This window comes from Schistocerca cancellata, chromosome 7 (genome assembly GCF_023864275.1).
Source record: "Schistocerca cancellata isolate TAMUIC-IGC-003103 chromosome 7, iqSchCanc2.1, whole genome shotgun sequence".
NCBI lineage: Eukaryota > Metazoa > Arthropoda > Insecta > Orthoptera > Acrididae > Schistocerca > Schistocerca cancellata.
The window spans coordinates 174,063,250-174,085,936 of NC_064632.1; the positions used below are offsets into that span (position 1 = coordinate 174,063,250).

At 44.0% G+C, this 22,687-nt stretch overlaps 1 protein-coding gene and 1 pseudogene across 1 annotated transcript in view; both read right to left on the reverse strand.

The window, feature by feature from the left end:
- LOC126091907 (focal adhesion kinase 1) overlaps positions 1 to 22,687 on the reverse strand; it is a 752,716-nt gene that overhangs the window by 707,950 nt on the left and 22,079 nt on the right. The window lies entirely within an intron of this gene.
- Positions 17,943 to 18,061, reverse strand: LOC126093653 (5S ribosomal RNA; annotated as a pseudogene).

Consider the following 22,687-nt stretch of genomic DNA (forward strand, 5'->3'; position numbering starts at 1 on the left):
TCCTCAGGAGCTCAGTCCGTCAGCGCACCTGACGATGGCGATATGTCAGATCGCCGAAATATTGTACCCGTTGGATTCAATGGACCGGCAGTACACCCGTGGACTGTTAGTACAATGTTACTCATTTTCGTCTATTACCCACTAAAGAATCTGAAACACATCATACACTGTTATTATAAATCTGTATATGAAAGTTATGCAACCAGTGTCACCAATTGCAAAGCAATTAAGTAAATTTGCAGTGTTGTGCCAACGAAAACACGTCAGTAAATCGTCAAAAGATACTTTCTGTGTAAAAGACAATACTGCTACCAGTATCATTAAAAAACTCTTTTCAAATACACGCTATAATGGAAACATGGTAGGAGAGTCAAGCTACATTTCATCTTCATGTAATTAACAATACTAATAAGGTGATTGTTTTACATATTTAAGTCCCTGTAATAACATTGCAATTTGTCTAAATTGTAGTTCTAAAAGCGATGAGAGTGTTTGGAACTATAATGTACGCGAGTCAATTCAATTGGACGAATTATTTTTAAGCATAATATCGAAAATCTGTAACAGCAGTAAAAAATCATTGTCAGAGATGATATGTAAGAGCGAAAGCCAACTGTTGGCAGTCACTGTTCATAACGGTTTTGTGACGCAGCACCTGTATGTCACGTTGTGCAATAAACATGAAATGAAAAAGTATAAAGGCGTACCTGTATCTTAATTCACATAGGACACTGAATGGATCCAAAATGTGAATCCAGTTCTCGGTAAGAACTCCAGAACAACAAGCAGATATGAAGATAAGTAACCTGAGATGAACCACTCATATAGACTGCTCACATTTCATCGAGTTTTAGCTGCTGCAGTTTTATATAAATTCATTTTTGTTTAAAGAAGAACGACGTTACGTTTCAAACTGGTTTGGATGTTATGGCTTAGCCGCGCGGGATTAGCCGAGCGGTCACAGGCGCTGCAGCCATGGACTGTGCGGCTGGTCCTGGTGGAGGTTCGAGTCCTCCCTCGGGCGTGTGTGTGTGTGTGTGTGTGTGTGTGTGTGTGTGTGTGTGTGTTTGTCCTTAGGATAATTTAGGTTAAGTAGCGTGTAAGCTTAGGGACTGATGACCTTAGCAGGGAAGTCCCATAAGATTTCACGCACATTTCAACATTTTTTTTTTTGTTATGGCTTAAAGAAAAAGAAATACCGCAATCACCACCCTGCAAAGTATTTTCTCGTTTTGTTAGCTTGTTTTAAAAGAATTTCTTTCAGGACTTGCCTAATTACATACTGTGGACAATTCGAGAGGTGCGCCGACCCAGAGTGTGTCCGCACGTCGCAACATTGCAGGAGTCACAAGCTGTGTGCTGCTGACTGGCATGAGAGAGATCGGACAGGTTTGCACGATTTTGTTGCGATAATGACAGAAACCTCAATCAACGACTCACCGTGCTTTTGTTCACTGTCAGGTCTCCGTAGACATCCTGCAAGCGCCTATGTATATCTGCGATGCTCTAATTTTCCGCCGGAAGAAACTCCAAGGCAGCTCTCTGTTTGGAACGTACTTTCGTTACAGACAATTTTGAAGCTACGTATAGCGCCGCCACCTATAGGAACTTCATGAAACAGGCTGAAGCGGGAACATTCCACTGTGTCCCAATTACACATCTTTTTCAACCGAAATTGGCCGAGAAAAAATGTGCTGCATTATTTACTAAACGCCCCTGGTATATTACATTATATATAACGTCGTTTCGGCTACCGCTATCATCAAATTAAAACTTAGAACATGCTAAACAACATCAGTGTCAGTATCAATAATGTCTACGCGTGGCATTAGCTGTCAAAGACCTGAAGGTGATCACTCTAGCTATTATAACTATGGACGCTGCTCGCCACAGTGGTCGTGACGTCACTTCCGCGGCAGCTAAAACAGTACTCTGAAGCAGTGGCTTCCTCGTGGCAGGTGTCTTCCTGTGCGGTCGGCGTCGCTTTGAAGTCCAAAGGTAGGCGAACTGTTGTCAGGAGGCGCACGCATTACTGCACACTGAAGGATGTTAACAGACTGATTGGCAGTCCCACAGGAGAGAAAACCAACCACAATCCAGACGTAAGTCATATGACATGGAGTGTCAGCCACGTTAATAGGGACAACTTAGATATTCCATAAATTGGCCAAAATAATACGAGCAGTTACTCGGCACGTGGTGATGTACAGGGTACCCCCCCCCCCCCCCTGCCCCAAAAAAAGAAAAGAAAAACAACAGTGATAACTTTAGGTACAGGTTCCTTACACCAAAACAAGAAAAAAGATCTAGTAAACAAGGATTGTATAGCGCAAACTTTTAAGAGACATGAGTCTTAATCATCTTCGATACTATCAAACACATCTCTTTTACTGCAAGCTGTTTGCTTTTCATATTTTGAGAGGAGTTGGAATGGACTAAAACAAGAAAAAAATGTCTAGCAAACATGGGCTCCAAACTGCATTCCTTAAGAGCTATGAGCACTTGTCCAATAGACGAGACGTGTTTCACGGTTGCGAAGATGGAGAAGTGCTCATGGCTTCTCCGGTATGCATTTTAGAGCCCATGTTTGCTTTTCATATTTTGAGAGGAGTTGGAATGGACTAAAACAAGAAAAAAATGTCTAGCAAACATGGGCTCCAAACTGCATTCCTTAAGAGCTATGAGCACTTGTCCAATAGACTAGACGTGTTTCACGGTTGCGAAGATGGAGAAGTGCTCATGGCTCCTCCGGTATGCATTTTAGAGCCCATGTTTGCTTTTCATATTTTGAGAGGAGTTGGAATGGACTAAAACAAGAAAAAAATGTCTAGCAAACATGGGCTCCAAACTGCATTCCTTAAGAGCTATGAGCACTTGTCCAATAGACGAGACGTGTTTCACGGTTGCGAAGATGGAGAAGTGCTCATGGCTCCTCCGGTATGCATTTTAGAGCCCATGTTTGCTTTTCATATTTTGAGAGGAGTTGGAATGGACTAAAACAAGAAAAAAATGTCTAGCAAACATGGGCTCCAAACTGCATTCCTTAAGAGCTATGAGCACTTGTCCAATAGACGAGACGTGTTTCACGGTTGCGAAGATGGAGAAGTGCCCATGGCTCCTCCGGTATGCATTTTAGAGCCCATGTTTACTGAATTTTTTTTCTTTTTTCGTAAATACATCCTCCTCGCAAAAGTAGAAAGCAAAGAAATTTAAGTAGAAGAGACCTGTTTCACATTATAGAAGACGAACAAGTGCTCCTTCCTCTTAAGGTATGCATTTTAGAATCAATGTTTACTAGAAATTTTTTACTTATTTCAGTATAAGGAATTTGTCCCTAATTTTTTTTTTACCCTCTGTACAAGGGGCGATCAAAAACTTCCCGTTCGAAGGCCGTATAGTACAGAATCGGTACGCCAATTAGGAAAAATCGTCGTGAGCATTGAGGCAATCATCCCATCGATGCACCAGGTTGAAGGTTTCGTAAAACACAGAGTTCCTGTTGCGTGACGAAGCACTTAACTGTCTGCTGCACATCCTCGTCCGACAGGAATCCTCGACCCTTCAAGGGCTTTTTTTTAGGACCGAAGGCGTGATGATCGCATGGGAAGCGATCAGGACTATCGAGCGGGTGCTACTCGAGTTGGCGCAACTTCTGCGGTACGACATTTACGATATGTAGTCGTGCGTTATCATGAATCAGCAGCACCCCTTGTCGCATCGTCCCACAAGGGTGGTTTTCGACAGACATGCTGTCTCATACACGTTCTTCATTTTCCGATGGATGCTTACCTTTGTTTGTCCTTCGACATCCAAGAAAAGAATAACAGAACGCTTGTTCCGTTTGACTTATTCGGTAATAACGTTCAGCATTTACCGCACGAACGTTGGAAAGACAAGAATGCCACACTAATCCCTTACCTTCACGTCGATGTTTATACGCTGAGGTGACTAAAGTCACCGGACACCTCCTAATATCGTGTCGCACCTCTTTTTGCCCGGCGTAGTGCAGCAACTCGACGAGGCATGGACTCAACAAGTCGTTGGAAGCCCCCTGCAGAAATATTGAGCCATGCTCCCTCTACAGCCGTCCATAATTGCGAAGGTGTAGCCGATGCAGGATTTTGTGCCCAAACTGGCCTCCCAATTATATCCCATAAATGTTCGATGGGATTCATGCCGGGCGATCTGGGTGCCCAAATCATTCCCCTCGAACTGTCCAGAATGTTCTCCAAACAAATCGTAAACAGTTGTGACCCACTGACATGGCGCAATGTCATCCACAAAAATTCCATCCTTGTTTGGGAAGATCAAGTCCTACAATGGCTGCAAATGGTCTCCAAGTAGCCGAACTCAACCCAGTTGCTGATCCGTTCGGTTGGACCAGAGGACTCAGTCCATTCCGCGTAGACACAACCCACATCATTACGTAGTCACCACTAGCTTGTACAGTGCTTGGTTGACAACTTGAGTCCATGGCTTCGTGGGGTCTGCATCACACTCGAGCCATACCATCATACCATCAGTTTTTCAACTAAAATCGGGACTCATCTGACCAGACCACGGTTTTCCAACTGTCAAGGGTCGAACTCGTATCAAGTCCAGGAGAGGCGCTGTTGGCGATGTACTTTTAGCAAAGGCAATCGCAGCGGTCGTCTGCTGGCAAAGCCCATGATGCCAAAATTCGCCACACTGTCCTAACGGATACGTTCGTCGTACGTCATACATTGATTCCTACAGCTATTTTACGCTGTGTTGCTTGTCTGTTAGCACTGACAACGCTACGCAAACGCTGTTGATCTCGGTTGTTAAGTGAAGGCCGTCGGCGACAGCGTTATCCGTGGTGAGAGGTAATGCTCGAAATTTGGTATTCTCGGCACATCCTTGGCACTGTGGATCTCATAATACTGAATTCCCTAACGATTTCCGAAATGGAATGTCCGATGCGTCTAACTACCACTCTGCATTGAAAGTCTGTTAATTCCGTCGTGTGGCATTCGGAAACCTTTAATGACAGTTCTGCCAAAGCACATCACTTTCATATCTTGTGTACGCAATACTGCCGCCATCTGTTATATGTGGATATCGCGGTCCCATGACTTGTCACCTCAGTGTACATATCCGCATCGGAGTCGCGCTACGTTACAGCAACGCCTCAAACGGACATTTTTTAATCATCCCTTATACTTTCACATCCGTACTCTGCAAACCACTGTGATGTACTTGGCATACCTCGCATTGCAAAAAATGGTTCAAATGGCTCTGAGCATTATGGGACTCAACTTCTGAGGTCATCAGTCCCCTAGAACTTAGAACTACTTGAACCTAACTAACCTAAGGGCATCACACACATCCATGCCCGAGGCAGGATTCGAACCTGCGACCGTAGCGGTCGCGCGGTTCCAGACTGTAGCGCCTCGAACTGCTCGGCCACTCCGGTCGGCTTCGCATTGCACCACACAATACCTCTTGTTCTATTCACGTGTGGAGTGAGAGAAGAAATACTGCTTAAATGTCTCTGTATGTGCTGTAAGTGGGGAGTTGGCGTCTATCTTCAAGCGTCTGCCAGTCCAGGTCTCTCAGCACCTCACTCACACTTTCCCCATGGGTACACAAACCTGTGACCCTGGCTCTGCCATTCTTTGCACAGAAGAGGAGGACGAGTAGTAGTAGTAGTAGTAGTAGTAGTAGTAGTAGTAGGAGGAGGAGGAGGAGGAGGAGGTGTTAAACATCCCGTCGACGAAGTCATTAGAGATGAAGCACAAGTTCGGATTGGGGAATTATAGAGAAGCAAATCGGCCGTGCCCGTTTGAAGCAACCATCTTGGCATTTGCCTTAAGCGATTTAGGGAAATCGAGGGAAAACTTAATCAGGATTGCCGGACGCGGGTTTGAACCGTCGTCCTCCCGAATGCGAGTCCATAATGTACGCTGCCTCTCTCGCTACCAGCGTCACGGAAACATGTGCTGCCTACATTTCATTAGGGTCCACCCTTGGTCCGCTGCCTTCCTGTTTATTAATGATATTTCATCTGTGTTGTATTCTTGTAATTATTATTTGGTGATGGCATTCAGCTGTATCCAAGAGTCAGCTCAAATAAAATTGCTTCTACATCATGGGGTGATAATAATAATGACCTTCAATCAGTGTAGCGATGGATACAAAGCTTTTTTTTCTTAAAACCTAACAAGACATGCGTGATACGCACAACGCACCGAAAGTTGGTCAGTGAATATTTTCGTCAAACTGTTTCTTGATGCTATCCAGTTACCCTACGAAAAATCTTGGGCAAATCTCTGCAGTGGCAAGAATAAATTGCCACTACATGCTCTCTCTCGCTGTTCTGCTACTTTGTCTGATAATGACTTTATTGTAAAACCGTCGCATTTATGTGATACAGAACTGTAGTAGCATGTACGTCAGCAACCGACACATTTTGGTTTTGATTTAATTGATTGGAAAAAGCGACTATCCCGGTTTCTAATTTATACGTTCATATTCAGACGGCTTTTATAAAAATAAATCGACGATTGTTTACAAGTGGGTTGTCCTATAAGATACAGAAATTCGTATCTTCAAAATTTGACTCTGATGACTGCATTGCAATCTCATGTTGGAATATTATAGTTTTTATCCAATGAACTGCACATACGTTACTCCTCGTGTTTTCGCACACACTGACCGTGGTCTACAGCATTATTCAAGTTCGCTGGGCAACGGCACAAATTATCTACATGTCCCATGTGTTTTCACTCATTATATCAGATTAAAACAAATACGGAGTATTCAGAATGAATTTTCACTGTTCCTACTGAAAAGCTCAGTTGGCAGCGCACTCGCCGCGAAAGGCAAAGGTCCTACGTCCGAAACCCGGTCCGGCACACAGTTTTAATCTACCGGGAAGTTTCACATAAGTTCACTCTGCTGGAGACTGAAAATCCATTTCTCTAGAATGTGACCAAGCCGTACCTCGTCAGTACCCTATCTCTCGCAAGTTCTAGTCCCGCACGGTACGCAGCGGAACTTGTGTGAAGTGTGGACGCTAGGAGTGAGGTGCTGCCGGACCTGAAGCTATGACGGGGTGGCCGTCACTCGTGCTTGAATGGCTCAAGTCCGCCGCTCGTGGTCTCGCGGTAGCGTTCTCGCTTCCCGAGCACGGGGTCCCGGCTTCGATTCCCGGCGGGGTCAGGGATTTTCACCTGCCTCGAGATGACTGGGTGTTTGTGTTGTCCTCATCATTTCATCATCATCCAGGAAAGTGGCAAAATTGGACTGAGCAAAGATTGGGTAATTGTACGGGCGCTGATAACCACGCAGTTGAGCGCCCCACAAACCAAACATCATCATCATCATTGAATGGCTCAAGCACTAGAGAATCTGCATCTGCCTGCAAAAGGCCAATATTCCGGGTTCGAATCCCGTTCTAGCATACAGTTTTAATCCCCCAGGGAGTTTGAAATACGAATCCGAAGGTAGAAGCCAAAGTTGCAATACAAGGATGCAGCGACAAGATATAGCACTCCAGCAAAAGAAAGCTATATTACACAAACTCCGTCCGAACAGGCATCGGAAGGCCTAGCGGTTCCGACGACAGCCGTATCATCCTCAGCCGATAGGCGTCACTGGATGCGGAGAGTGAGGGACATGTGGTCAGCACACCGCTCTTCCGGCCGCTGTCACCTGTCGTACTTCTCAATCAATTAGTTCCCCAATTGGCCTCACAAGGGCTAAGTGCACCCCGCTTGCCAACAGCTCACGGCAGACCAGGACGTCACCCATCCAAGCCTTAGCAAAGCGCGACAACGCTTAAATTCTATGAAGATGGTATCTGTTCTTTCGGCCATTCGTAGTGCCCCTGCCCATTAGTCCCGTAACAGTTCGGGCAAAGCGTGTGCATCCAGCACAGAAGAAGAAGGTCAATGTCCGCTTAGCTTTAACTATATGAAGATGTTATCTGTTCTTTCTGACATGTGCTGGATGCACACGCATTGCCCGAACTCTTACGGGACTCGGTAAGATTGTCTGCCGCGAGTAATGAGAGTAATGGGCAGGGTCACTACGAATGTAGTGTGTGGACATTAAGTTGGGAATGTGGGTCTCACGGGGAGCGTGCAAGGGATGAATCCCTGCAGTCGCACTATCCTCTGTGCCTTCGGTGGCTCTGATGAATAGAGCGTCTGCCATGAATGCAGGAGATCCCGGGTCGGGGCGCACATTTTCAACTGTCCCCGTTGATGTATATCAACGCCTGTCGACGGCTTAGGGTCTTGATTTAATTGTCATTTCACGCTTAAATTCTGTGACCGGACGAGAACTGGCGCCACCGCTGCGGCAAGAGTGGGGGCAGATTATATTACTGTTAACTTAAATTCTAACAAGTATTTTAAATTAAACACTAGGTACTGGTCGGAGAGAATAAAACAGCAACTAGGGGTTTCCAATATTACTAACTTATTTTACAAAATAGCGTAGAAATAAATGTAATTAACGAATAACGTAAAACCACATTTGTTATCTAGCAATGCCGTGTGAATTAGAAATTTATTATATATTTAGCACCAAACGCTTGCTGACTACCAAAAAGATAAACAATATCGCAATGTTAGTAACTTGTTTTGCAGACAAGTGAATAAACTTTGGTTGGTTGGTTGGTTGGTTGGTTGGTGGTTGGTTGATTGGTTGGTTGGTTTGGGTGAGGGGACCAAATACCGAGGTCACCGGCCCCATCGGATTCGGTAAGGAAACCGCCAATGCCCTTCCAAAGGAACCATTCCGGCATTTGCCTGAAGTGATTTAGGGAAACCACGGAAAACCTAAATAGGACGCCCGGACGCGGGCTTGAACCGACGTCCAACGTCCTCCCGAATGCGAGTCCAACGTGCTAACCACTGTGCTGTGGATAAACTTTATTTATAATTGAGCGTGCAAAGTATGTTCGATTTATTTTATTTTATTACTTTTTTTAAGGAAAAGAGTACTAACCAACTTTGTCTGCGCGCGAGAATATGGTGACGGAAAACTGTGGTTGTCGTTTTTACTCTCATAGATTTTTTCAATTATTGGAGGCTCATAGAGATCGTGGCGTATATCAGAGTCATGTTGTACATTATGCAATAAATTCCTATGAGTCTCACAGATCAGCAGAATGAAATCAATACAACTAAAACAGTTTCTTACAATAATAGTCATGATTGTGCAATAATTGAGGAACTCTGTTACAGAATGAAACAAAACAAAAAATCACAAATTCACAGCACAACAACCCTCACACCATTCACTTTTACACAGTTCAACCCCCACAGAAGTCAAACCTGCATACACTGTGATCCCATAACAGGCTTCCAATTACTCCTGCAGAGAATTTATTTAAGGACAAAAATATTAAAATCAAGCATTCACGATCCCCGTGTCGAAAAAAGTTGTGACTTCCCAAGTTTTGATACAAACAGATGCGACATTTTGTGGGACCACAGTCGGTTGTATTAGGGAGGCATGGTGAGATTTTTACTGACTTTCACGAGCATGGAACGACCATTAGCAAATAGTGATACTGATCTTCCTTGGACATGGTGCAAAGTATATCACAGACAAAGAGGGCAAAGTTACACGAAGGTGTTGTCACTTTTGAATTATGAGGTCGTCGCTATGAAGATGTAAAATATTAATTCTGTTCTTGTTTCTCTTCCCCTTCTTAAGTGTTGCTCTACCAATCATTTCTCTTCTTGGCTTCCGTGGTCAATTTTCTCAGGCCTGTCGCCTCTGTATCCCTGTTGATATCAACATTCGATTGTCCGTGGCCTCCCCCGCCCTCCTCTGCCTTCAACAGATCCTGATAATGCCACTCGTGGTAGTCTTTTCTTTTCGATCCTAATAAGGTGTCCAGCCCGCATCATCTTTTTTTCATCACCCTTCGCATAGTATCAGCTTTTCAATATAGGTTTGCTAGTTTCTGACTTTTTAATATCATCCATTCCTGTGATTGGGTGTCCCTTTTGGGATCAAATTCTGCTTAATATCTTTCTTTCCAAAACTAGTAGTTTCAGTTCATCCGTTTTGCTTAATGTTTGAGAGCCATATAGATCTACCAGGAGAATTACACCATGGCATGGTCGACTTTAAAACTTCTGGAAACTGCTCTACTGCACAGCACGTCATGTAATCCAAAATACGCTCCTTGTGCCGCTGCGATCCTTCCCTTAATCTCAGTTTCCATTCTACGCTGCTCGCTAAAAATGCTTCACAAATATTTAAATGTATCTATTCCTTCAAAAGCTACTTCATTAGCTGTCAACGGGGTACCATCACTGGGTGTTTTCTCACGTCTATTTACTCAATTTTCTGCTCATTAATTTGTAAACTTGCTTTCCTTGCAGTGTTGCTGTAGTAACTCGTCATGAGCTGCAAGTCCTTTTTGCCACCACTCATTCGAACATCATCATCCGTATACACAAGTCGATTTATTGTTTTGCTACCTAATTTTATTCCAGCTTGGTTTCATTTTTGGCGTCTACTTCTATCACTTAAAAATTAAATTAAAAAGTACTGGCGATAATGTGTCTCCTTGCCTAAGACTATCTCTTGACTTCAAAATGCTCTGATAATCCTGTAGCTATTTCTACTCTGCAATAACTTTCCTGTAAAAACATCAGTACAAGAGTTATTAACTTTTGCGGAAACAAACTCTTTCAAGACATTGGTGATTGTGCACCGGTGTAGGCTGTCACAAGCCTTTTTTTAAGTCAACAAAAGCCGTGTAAAGGTCAACGTTATGTTCCCAACTATTCTGTACCACATAATATTTTTTATTTCTTTGAAAATAAGGTTAACAAAATGGTTCAAATGGCTCTGAGCACTATGGGACTCAACTGCTGTGGTCATAAGTCCCCTAGAACTTAGAACTACTTAAACCTAACTAACCTAAGGACATCACACACATCCATGCCCGAGGCAGGATTCGAACCTGCGACCGTAGCGGTCGTGCGGTTCCAGACTGTAGCGCCTTTAACCGCTCGGCCACTCCGGCCGGCTAAGGTTAACATCTACTTTATTTGTGAGAAGGGGATGGCGATCGTCTGTGCCTGGGACCCCGGCCGAACTAAATCTGGCACTCCTTATTCTGACCCGGCGCCTTGAGACCAAGTGATGATATAGCCGCCTATCAATAGCAACTCCAGGCTGATAATTGAGGCTGAATGACAGCAAGGATCGACAAGGCCACCACATCGACCAACGCGATAGGTCATCTGGAGCACAAGTGGTCGAAAATACATCAGGGGTTCTTGTTGTTCTGCATACCTTTACAACAGAATTGAGGACGAGTTGCATAAGAAGTTTTTGAGGAGTCCTATTGCGGATCAAAGGCCTCCGACTTACACCACATTCAACAGCGCAGCCGTTTCATACTTCCTGTGAATCAGGTAAATTTTCAGTTGACGTAAGCAGAGTATTTCTAGACCCCGCCAGATGGTGCAAGAGTATCGAAATGCACGCTGCGCCCTCTTTACTCGGGCGTACAAAGGGGAGACTGGGTGTGGGGTAGAAAACATTGGCTCCCTCGGACAGTGCCGCCACTTCGGGCGAACGTTTGTCGTTGTTCCCAAATCAAGCCGTGAAGATCAGCAGACGATGCGTTCTGCGACCTTAGAGTGATGACGCAATCAACATCAACGAGATACGACCCTCGAGAAACGGCAGTAACCGCACGAAAAGATTACCAAAACAAAGACCGAATAAGTGACGGGACTTCCACGGAGGGTTTTGTGCAGAGATGGACTTGTTATTAAAACCTTCAAACGTGTCTCTAATTTGAAAACATCAAAGCGTTATGTAGATATATATGTTGGCACGAGGACGTACGGGGATTGGAAAAAAATTGGAAACACCGCGAGAAATGCATGCTTGACCATAAATTCAGGTGCTAGCCAAGCCTGCAGGTTGCGCTGTTGTGTTTGACCACGAATGGCACCTGCGCAGTGTCCTCAATACGTAGCAAGTATCAGCCGTGATCACAACAGAGTTCTGTGTAGCTGTGAGCGCATTATGTCGGAGCTAAGTACACTACTGGCCATTAAAATTGCTACGCCAAGAAGAAATGCAGATGATAAACGGATATTCAGCGGAAAAATATATTATACTAGAACTGAAATGTGATTACATTTTCAAGCAATTTGGGTGCATAGATCTTGAGAAATCAGTACCCAGAACAACCACCTCTGGCCGTAATAACGGCCTTGATACGCCTGGGCAATGAGTCAAACAGAGCTTGGATGGCGTGTACAGGTCCAGCTGCCCATGCAACTTCAACACGATACCACAGTTCATCAAGAGTAGTGACTGGCGTATTGTGACGAGCCAGTTGCTCGGCCACCATTGACCAGACGTTTCCAATTGGTGAGAGATCTGGAGAATGTGCTGGCCAGGGCAGCAGTCTAACATTTTCTGTACCCAGAAAGGCCCGTACAGGACCTACAACATGCGGTCGTGCGTTATCCGGCTGAAATGTAGGGTTTCGCAGGGATCGAATGAAGGGTAGAGCCACGGGTCGTAACACATCTGAAATGTAATGTCTACTGTTCAAAGTGCCGTCAATGCGAACAAGAGGTGACCGAGACATATAACCAACACCACCCCATACCATCACGCCGGGTGATACGCCAGTATGGCGATGACGAATACACGCTTCCAATGTGTGTTCACCGTGGTGTTGCCAAACACGGATGCGACCATCATGACGCTGTAAACAGAAACTGAAGTCATGCGAAAAAATGACGTTTTGCCATTCGTGCACCCAGGTTCGTCGTTGAGTACACCATCCCAGGCGCTCCTGTCTGTGATGCAGCGTCAAGGGTAACCGCAGCCATGGTCTCCGAGCTGGATCGAGACGTGGCTGCGCGATCCGTTACAGCCATGCGGATAAGATGCCTGTCATCTCGACTGCTACTGATACGAGGCCGCTGGGATCCAGCACGGCGTTCCGTATTACCCTCCTGAACCCACCGATTCCATATTCTGCCAACAGTCATTGCATCTCGACCAACGCGAGCAGCAATGTCGCCATACGTAAAACTGCCATCGCGATTGGCTACAATCCGACCTTTATCAAAGTCCGAAACGTGATGGTACGCATTTCTCTGCCTTACACGAGGCATCACAACAACGTTTCACCAGTCAACTCCGGTCAACTGCTGTTTGTGTATGAGAAGTCGGTTGGAAACTTTCCTCATGTCAGCACGTTGTAGGTGCCGCCACCGGCGCTAGCTAGCCTTGTATGAATGCTCTGAAAAGCTGATCATTTGCATATCACAGCATCTTCTTCCTGTCGGTTAAATTACACGTCTGTAGCACGTCATCTTCGTGGTGTAGTAGTTTTAATGGCCAGTAGTGTAAATTCCGCTTGTGCAAACAGTTAGTGCCTGTATGGTGGGTGCTTCCGTAGTCAAGGTAGCCGTGGTGTTTGGTGTTTCAAGAGGCACCGTAGCGAAGATTTATCTGATACAGGGGCAAAAGCGTGAGTTGGGGACCCGAATCTATGTGAAACAGTTACCGCAGAACAGGGAATCAGCGATCATAAAGCGGTTACAGCATCGATAATTTCAGCCGTAAATATAAATATTAAAAAAGGTAGGAAGATTTTTCTGGTTATCAAAAGTGACCAAAAGCAGATTTCAGAGTACTTGACGGCTCAACACAAAAGTTTTATCTCAAGTACAGGTAGTGTTGAGGATCAGTGGATAAAGTTCAAAATCATCGTACAATATGCATTAGATGAGTATGTGCCAAGAAAGATTGTAAGAGATGGGAAAGAGACACCGTGGTACAGCAACTGAGTTAGAAAACTGCTACGGAGACAAAGGGAACTTCACAGCAAACATAAACATAGCCAAAACCTTGCAGACAAACAAAAATTACACGAAGCGTAATGTAGTGTGAGGAGGGCTATGCGAGAGGCGTTCAACGAATTCGAATACAAAGTTCTATGTACTGACTTGGCAGAAAATCCTAAGAAATTTTGGTCTTATGTCAAAGCGGTAGGTGGATCAAAGCAAAATGTCCAGACACTCTGTGACCACAATGGTACTGAAACAGAGGATGACAGACTAAAGGCCGAAATACTAAATGTCTTTTTCCAAAGCTGTTCCACAGAGGAAGACTGCACTGTAGTTCCTTCTCTAGATTTTCGCACAAATGACAAAATGGTAGATATCGAAATAGATGACATAGGGATATAAAAACAATTAAAGTCGCTCAAAAGAGGAAAGGTCGCTGGACGTGATGGGATACCAGTTCGATTTTACACAGAGTACGCGAAGGAACTTTCTCCCCTTCTTGCAGGCGTGTACCGTAGGTCTCTGGAAGAGCATAGCGTTCCAAAAGATTGGAAAAGAGCACCGGTTATCCACGTTATCAAGAAAGGACGTCGAACAGACGTGCAGAACTATAGACCTATATCTCTAACGTCGATCAGTTGTAGAATTTTGGAACACGTATTATGTTCGAGTATAATGACTTTTCTGGAGACTAGAAATCTACTCTGTAGGAATCAGCATGGGCTTCGAAAAAGACGATCATGTGAAACCCAGCTCGCGCTATTCGTCCGAGAGGGCCATAGACACCGGTTCACAGGTAGATGCCGTGTTTCTTGACTTCCGCAAGGCGTTCGATACAGTTCCCCACAGTCGTTTAATGAACAAAGTAAGAGCATATGGACTATCAGACCAATTGTGCGATTGGATTGAAGAGTTCCTAGATAACAGTACGCAGCATGTTATTCTCAATGGAGGGATGTCTTCTGAAGTAAGAGTGATTTCAGGGGTGCCGCACGGGAGTGTCATATGACCGTCGCTATTCACAATATACATAAATGACCTTGTGGATAACATCGGAAGTTCACTGAGGCTTTTTGCGGATGATGCTGTAGTATATCGAGAGGTCGTAACAATAGAAAATTGTACTGAAATGCAGGAGGATCTGCAACGAATTGACGCATGGTGCAGGGAATGGCAACTGAATCTCAATGTAGACAAGTGTAATGTGCTTCAGATACATAGAAAGAAATATCCTTTATCATTTAGCTACAATATAGCAGGTCAGCAACTGGAAGCAGTTAATTCAAAAAATTATCTGGGAGTGGGCGTTAGGGGTGATTTAAAATGAAATGATCATGTAAAGTTGATCCTCGGTAAAGCAGATGCGAGACTGAGATTCATTGGAAGAATCCTAAGGAAATGCAATCCGAAAACAAAGGAAGTAGGTTACAGTACACTTTTTCGCCCACTGCCTGAATACTGCTTACCAGTGTGGGATCCGTACCAGATAGGGTTGATACAAAAGAGAGAGAAGATCCCACGGAGAGCAGCGCGCTTCGTTACAGGATCATTTAGTAAGCGTTACGGAGATGATAGATAAATGGTTCAAATGGCTCTGAGCACTATGCGACTTAACTTCTGAGGTCATCAGTCGCCTAGAACTTAGAACTAATTAAACCTAACTAACCTAAGGACATCACACACATCCATGCTGTAACGTTCCCTGGCAAACTCACGTTATTAAGGAACGTTAGTTTGTTTCTGCCGTATACGCCGCTCTGGGCAAGTTGTATATATCGTAATTATTGAACAAAAATATTACTGAATGTGGTGTAAAAGACATTTATTATTCTCCTTATATTTTTTGTTGTAATATTTCTCTGTATTTAGGATAGGAATTTTTCTGTATTTATTATGTGATTGTAAAATGTGTCAGAATTTGCGATAGCAGAGATATAAAATGTTGCCAGAAGAGAATAATATCGTCATTTGCAAAGAAATGTTAATAGTCAGCAATACTATTTAAGCACAATGCATTATGTATTCTTTGGTCTTCTCTGTTCAGAAGTCATTGCGGTAGGACACTGTGAAAGAGTTTTTTACGAATGTAGTAGACTTCTTTTGTCTCTGTCTGGACTTAGCCGCCATTAGACGATGCGTTACGAATTAATGTGAGTTGTACTACTGTTTGATCTAAATATATCAGAATTTATCAAATGTGTGAATTATTTATGTAAATTAGCTTGCCCACGTCATCTATAAAATTTCTTTAAGAATTTTTCAGCATTTTTTTAGCGGTGTTGCTGGGCTGTGCCGCGACCAACGGCGGCACATTTAAAAAAAATTATCAAACCCGTAAATCGGGAACAGATGCATAAAAATCAATAGTGAATTAAGAAATTGTTCTTCTTTTTCAGTGATCCTGTGGCTGATAAAATTTGAATTAATTATACGTTTGTGCATTCGTAGGCGGATAGATAATGTTTGTTAACATTGAAATTTAAACAGTTTGGTTCTTTAAAATTAACTCAAATGCATAGTGAAGTTGGTTTGATCAGTGATAAATGTCGGCTTGGCAATAATTAAAACATTTTCTGCTAATAGAGGTAATCTTGTGTTCTATGGCTAGTGCCGGGATAAAATTCAGTAAAAATATTTAAAAAAAAAAAAAAAACCACTGCATCTGGAAAGTGTATGCCAAGGCCGAAAGATTTAAAGGACTCAATTCTCAACCTAATATTCTTAACCAGTTCATATGAGTTCACGTAAATATTATTTTTTCTTTAAATGTACGTAATTAGTAAGAAAGTAAAAATTTTTATTACCACACGAAAATAAGAGAGTGGTTCTACAACAAAGTTCGCACGAAAGAAAATTAACTTAAAAGCAAAAAGATAAAATTTATTATTCTTCTTTAACGAAATTTCCAACCATTCATATTCAGATTTCGTTAAAATGCCCGAGGCAGGATTCGAACCTGCGACCGTAGGGGTCGCTCGGTTCCAGACTGTAGCGCCTAGAACCGCACGGCCACTCCGGTCGGCGATGATAGATAAACTCCAGTGGAAGACGCTGCAGGAGAGACGCTCAGAAGCTCGGTACGGGCTTTTGTTGACGTTTCGAGAACATACCTTCACCGAGGAGTCAAGCAGTATATTGCTCCCTCCTACGTATATCTCGCGAAGAGACAAAATAAAATCAGAGAGATTAGAGCTCACACAGAGGCATACCGACAATCTTGCTGTGGACCTGGTCACCCTAAATGGTCACGTAATCCGTGGCAGTAATACGAACGTGTAGAGTAACCATGAGATCCAAAGAATACCATGATATGCCTGCCCATATCATCACAGAACCCATTCATGTTTCACTCTTGGGAAACAGACTCGGCTAGAAGTTGGAAACTGTATGAAATAATACTCATCTGACCAAACGACTTTCTTCCATTGCTCCATAGTCCAAGCTTTATGGCTTCGAGAACACCTTTTCTTGTTACGGGCATTTAGATGAGTTGTCTTAGAAATCCAGCCCATCTTGCTATTTCCAGATTAAGGAGCCCCCTACGTGTTGTTTTGGCGCTGACAGGGTTCGCGAGTGCGATATTCATTTCTGCACCCGTCGTCCATTTATTGACTAATCGGACTAATAAACAACTGACGGTTAAAATGCAGTTTATAAAATACTTTACAGATGTTGAACCTCACCTTATGGATACATGCTGTGTCCCAAGGCGACAGGACCGCTGTTCATCCAACTCGCATCGCCGAGGACTGGATCTGTGAGCGCTCGCCTGGCCAGCAGCCACCACATATCACTGTTATTTAGTCTATGTGGTCTACTTTAGAGACAAGGGTGCGTGATTGCTACCTCCATCATCGTTACGTGAACCTGCCACTACTTTTCAGGAAGAATAGTATATACTCTCCTCCCGCACAGGCCGTGAAGGCCCAAAGGTACCGACAGGTCGCCGTGTCATCCTCAGCCCACAGGCGTCACTGGATGCGAATATTGGGGGGGGGGGGGGGGCACGTGGTCAGCACACCGCTCGCCAGGCCTTAGGTCAGTTTGCGAGACCGGAGCCGCTACTTCTCCTTCAAGTAGCTCCTTAGTTTGCCTCACAAGGGCTGAGTGCACCCCGCTTGCCAACAGCGCTCGGCAGACCGGATGGTCACCCATCCAAGTGCTTAGCCCAGCCCGTCAGCGCTTAACTTCGGTGATCTGAAGGGAACCGATGTTACCACTGCGGCAAGGCCGTTGGCAAGAATAGTATATGATTTACTTGAAAACCATACAAGTCGTGTATGTATCCATTCCGAAACGGTTGGAAGCTGTTTTCAATGCGAACAGTTTCCCTACAACGTATTGGGCGTAGTAACACGTTGTGTTTTTCGTGTTCCCCTATTTTTGTCCACACACTGTAAACGTAACTAACAGACCTCAAGTTACAGTATAGATTAGCTGTGACCACAATTTCAATAAGAAACATTTTAAAAAAATAAATAAAAAAGCGATGGTGACATCGCTGGTCGAAGCAGAAAGGCAGTATTGCGATCTTCAAAAGACCAGCCATCTCTACTAGATCTGTATAGGTCAAATATATACAACACAACCAAAACCATCGTCCCATCAATTGCTCGCCGTCTGCACTTGATCCATAAAGGAGGCGTAATCTGTACGATTCCAGTCCTTCCCCAAAAGAACTACACGACTTATTGTAAACAATACAAACATCTTTATTGAAACACAGATACACGGACGAAATGTCACACATAATGTCGTGATATACACTACTGGCCATTAAAATTGCTACACCACGCAGATGACGTGCTACAGACGCGAAATTTAACCGACAGGAAGAAGATGCTGTGATATGCAAATGATTAGCTTCTCAGAGCATTCACATAAGGTTGCCGCCGGTGGCGACACCTACAACGTGCTGACATGAGGAAAGTTTCCAACGGATTTCTCATACACAAACAGCAGTTGACTGGCGTCGTCTGGTGAAACGTTGTAGTGATGCCTCGTGTATGGAGGAGAAATGCGTACCATCACGTTTCAGACTTTGATAAAGGTCGGATTGTAGCCTATCGCGATTGCAGTTTTTCGTATGGCGACATTGCTGCTCGCGTTAGTCGAAATGCAATGACTGTTGGCAGAATATGGAATCGGTAGGGTCAGGAGGGTAATACGGAACGCCGTGCTGGATCCCAACGGCCTTGTATCAGTAGCAGTCGAGATGACAGGCATCTTATCCGCATGGCTGTAACGGATCGTGCATCCACGTCTCGATCCCTGAGTCAACAGATGGGGACATTTGCAAGACAACAACCATCTGCACGAACAGTTCGACGACGTTTGCAGCAGCATGGACTATCAGCTCGGAGACCATGGCTGCGGTTACCCTTGACGCTGCATCACAGACTGGAGCGCCTACGGTGGTGTACTCAACGACGAGCCTGGGTGCACGAATGGCAAAACGTCATTTTTTCGGATGAATTCAGGTTCTGTTTACAGCATCATGATGGTCGCATCCGTGTTTGGCGACATCGCCGGGAACGCACATTGGAAGCGTGTATTCGTCATCGCCATACTGGCGTATCACCCGGCGTTATGGTATGAGGTGCCATTGGTTACACGTCTCGGTCACCTCTTGTCGCATTGACGGCACTTTGAACAGTAGACATTACATTTCAGATGTGTTACGACCCGTGGTTCTACCCTTCATTAGATCCCTGCGAAACCCTACATTTCAGCAGGATAATGCACGACCGCATGTTGGAGGTCCTGTACGGGCCTTTTTGGATACAGAAAATGTTAGACTGCTGCCCTGGCCAGCACATTCTCCAGATCTCTCTCCAATTGAAAACGTCTGGTCAATGGTGGCGGAGAACCTGGCTCGTTACAATACGCCAGTCACTACTCTTGATGAACTGTGGTATCGTGTTGAAGCTGCATGGGCAGCTGGACCTGTACATGCCATCCAAGCTCTGTTTGACTCAATGCCCAGGCGTATCAAGGCCGTTATTACGGCCAGAGGTGGTTGTTCTGGGTACTGATTTCTCAGGATCTATGCACCCAAATTGCGTGAAAATGTAGTCACATGTCAGTTCTAGTATAATATATTTGTCCAATGAATACCCGTTTACCATATGCATTTCTTCTTGGTGTGGCAATTTTAATGGCCAGTAGTGTATGACGCCACACTTCTAAGAAGACACAGATGGCTTGTGTTGTTCACTAGACCCGAATTCTATTGTAACGCGCAAGACCGAAACATAGAATAGGTGTATGAAACACAGTATTCGCCAATGACATCTTCAAATGTCTGCCGATTTAGATCTGAGTTGCTGAGACGCGTACTACTGCAGTACTGCCACAGAAATAACAACATAGCTTTCTGACTTTTTGCAGTAAATGGACAGCGTCATCTCAGTTGGTATTATCTCTGAAACTGATTCTCCTACACACTCACAAGGCGACGATCAGACTTGTTAATCACAGATTTTGACGAGACTGTGGTATGTCGTAGACGGACCTGTCCTGAGTATCTGGCTAGCGGCTTTTCATGCGACCGTCCCTAGTTTCAGAGAAAATCTATGTTGGCATGTTATGTTTACCTCCTGCCCTTGTAACTTTAGCTCCGTTTCGACCACGGTGGCTTAACGCAGCGGTTAAATTTTACTCCCAGCGTGCTGTCGGTATAGGTTCAAATCCCGCCCGTGAACTTTTCGATTTCATCGTACACAATATCATAAAGTAGGATACATCATGCAAAATTATTCAAAAATATCCATTTTCGTCGTAGTAGTTTGATTAGTAAACCAATCATTATAGCAAACTTTCTTCGACTGTGTATGCCGTTTGTTACGGAATAGATCACTGAATTGTCCTACTCGCTATCGCCTGCTGTGCTAGAAGTCGCCGCAGCAACCGAAAAACGAATTCCTTAGAGCACGTCGCACATTTAGTGAAGGCTACTGCCTTGCGGGCACGCGGCCTTTCCAGCAGCGATACCGGAAAGCACAGTTCGTTTAAATTCAAAAATTCTTCGATCAAATTCGACGTGTACCACGCGTATCTCACCATTTCTCTGAAAGCAGGTGCACTGGACTGATGTGGAATTAGAGAATGTATTTATATGGAATCTTCCCTCGAAGCAATTTCCCTATTAGTCTTTAGCAAGCAGTGAAAATTTTAACCTGCGTGTACAAATAAACACCACAGGTTTCGCAAAGTGGGAGTGCATTTACGTGGGATAATTTTTACGAAGTATGTCCATGCTTGTCTTTCATCAACAAAGATTTGATTGTAAGTGAATAATATCAAGAATTTGTTCTTGTCCTGCGTACGGAAAAATGACAGGTTTTAAAAACTCTTCGTGCAGCACTTTTGTGAGCTTCCCAGATTTCGCGCAGGTCACAATTACATTTCATAATTTATAAGTCAATTTGACAACTCTTTTTCGAACATTCCAACCCAGTTTCCTGGGTGGTTCCCACACACACAAGAAAACGCAAGGGAATATTTTTTTTCTGGTGCAACTATGCACCCTATGCTGTGCAGGCGTGAATAGTCTTGTTCAAATGGATTTTCGTTCTTTGTTTCGAAAGGGATCTATTGTACATCCATTGATACTAGCAGCCAGTTTGATCGATATTATTTATATAATCAAGGTCAAACTTAGGGATGAGCAATTTTGTCTGTGTTCGGAATCCTTCCGCAGCTGCTAATGCTTCGTCCATCGTTGAGTACGCTTTGAAGCTGTGCAAATATTTGTAATTTTAATTACGAATCATAAGCGGAATACGCATTTAAAGAAAGTGTGCTGTAATGACTGATTTATTAATGAAATTACTACAGCGAAAATGACTACTTTTGAATAATTTTTTCATAACATATAGTATTTAATGATATTCTGTACGATGAAAAATGAAAAGTTGTCGGGCAGGGTTTAAAGCCGCACCTCCAGCGTGGTAGCGTCAATCCTAGCCCCTGCGCTCAACCCGAGCTACGCTCATTTGCTGGGAACATAATAAACGTTACAGATGTAGAAGGTACACACACAATTTCAACAACCGTTTTCCCGGAAACGGGACTGTCGCACGAAAAGCCGCTAACCAGGTACTCCGAAGAGGTCCCTCTACAACAGGGCCGGCCGAGATTTCCGCTCGGAGGCCATGCCCTCGCACGAGTGCCATAGCACTTAGGCTGGAGGGGGGAAGAGGAAACTGCGAACACGCCGTATTTACATGGCTCCTGCAGTCGTACTGCATACGACTTCGTTTTCTATTTCACATTTCTCGACAATAACGATCACGGCCAAAACAAATTTTCAGTATTGTATATTTTTGGCGCGCTGAAGACATGGTAAATTTTTATTTGGTACAAACTATCGGCGTACAGACAGAAGCAGACAATTTCACAGATTTTCGCACTCAAGTTGCCACGTAATCGTGACTTATTTACTGTCATCATTGAAATATGGCTTTCACATAAATATGTCGATCGAAACATTGTAGTTCTTTCGGAACCTCGTTACAGAGGCATGGAAACTCTACCTGAGGAAAACAATGTAGACGTCCTGGTCAGTTCTGAAGTAAAAAGATTTGTCATTAGAACTGGAATTACCTTGTACGTCAGTCAGCTACATCTGCACATGCACAGAGACTCTTTCAACCGAAACGGCAAGCGGTCGCGAAAACAACTGGAAAAAGAAAGATGTACGATTGACAGTGTTCTCAAACTTTTTAGGAACTATTCTTGCAATTCTTTCAAGGCCAGAACGAATTCTTCAAATTTCGGGTTTTCTTTAACGGCAGTAAGCTTGCGAACTGGACTGTGTTTCTCAGAATGTGTTCCTTCTATAAAGCAATCTTCTTTTTAAA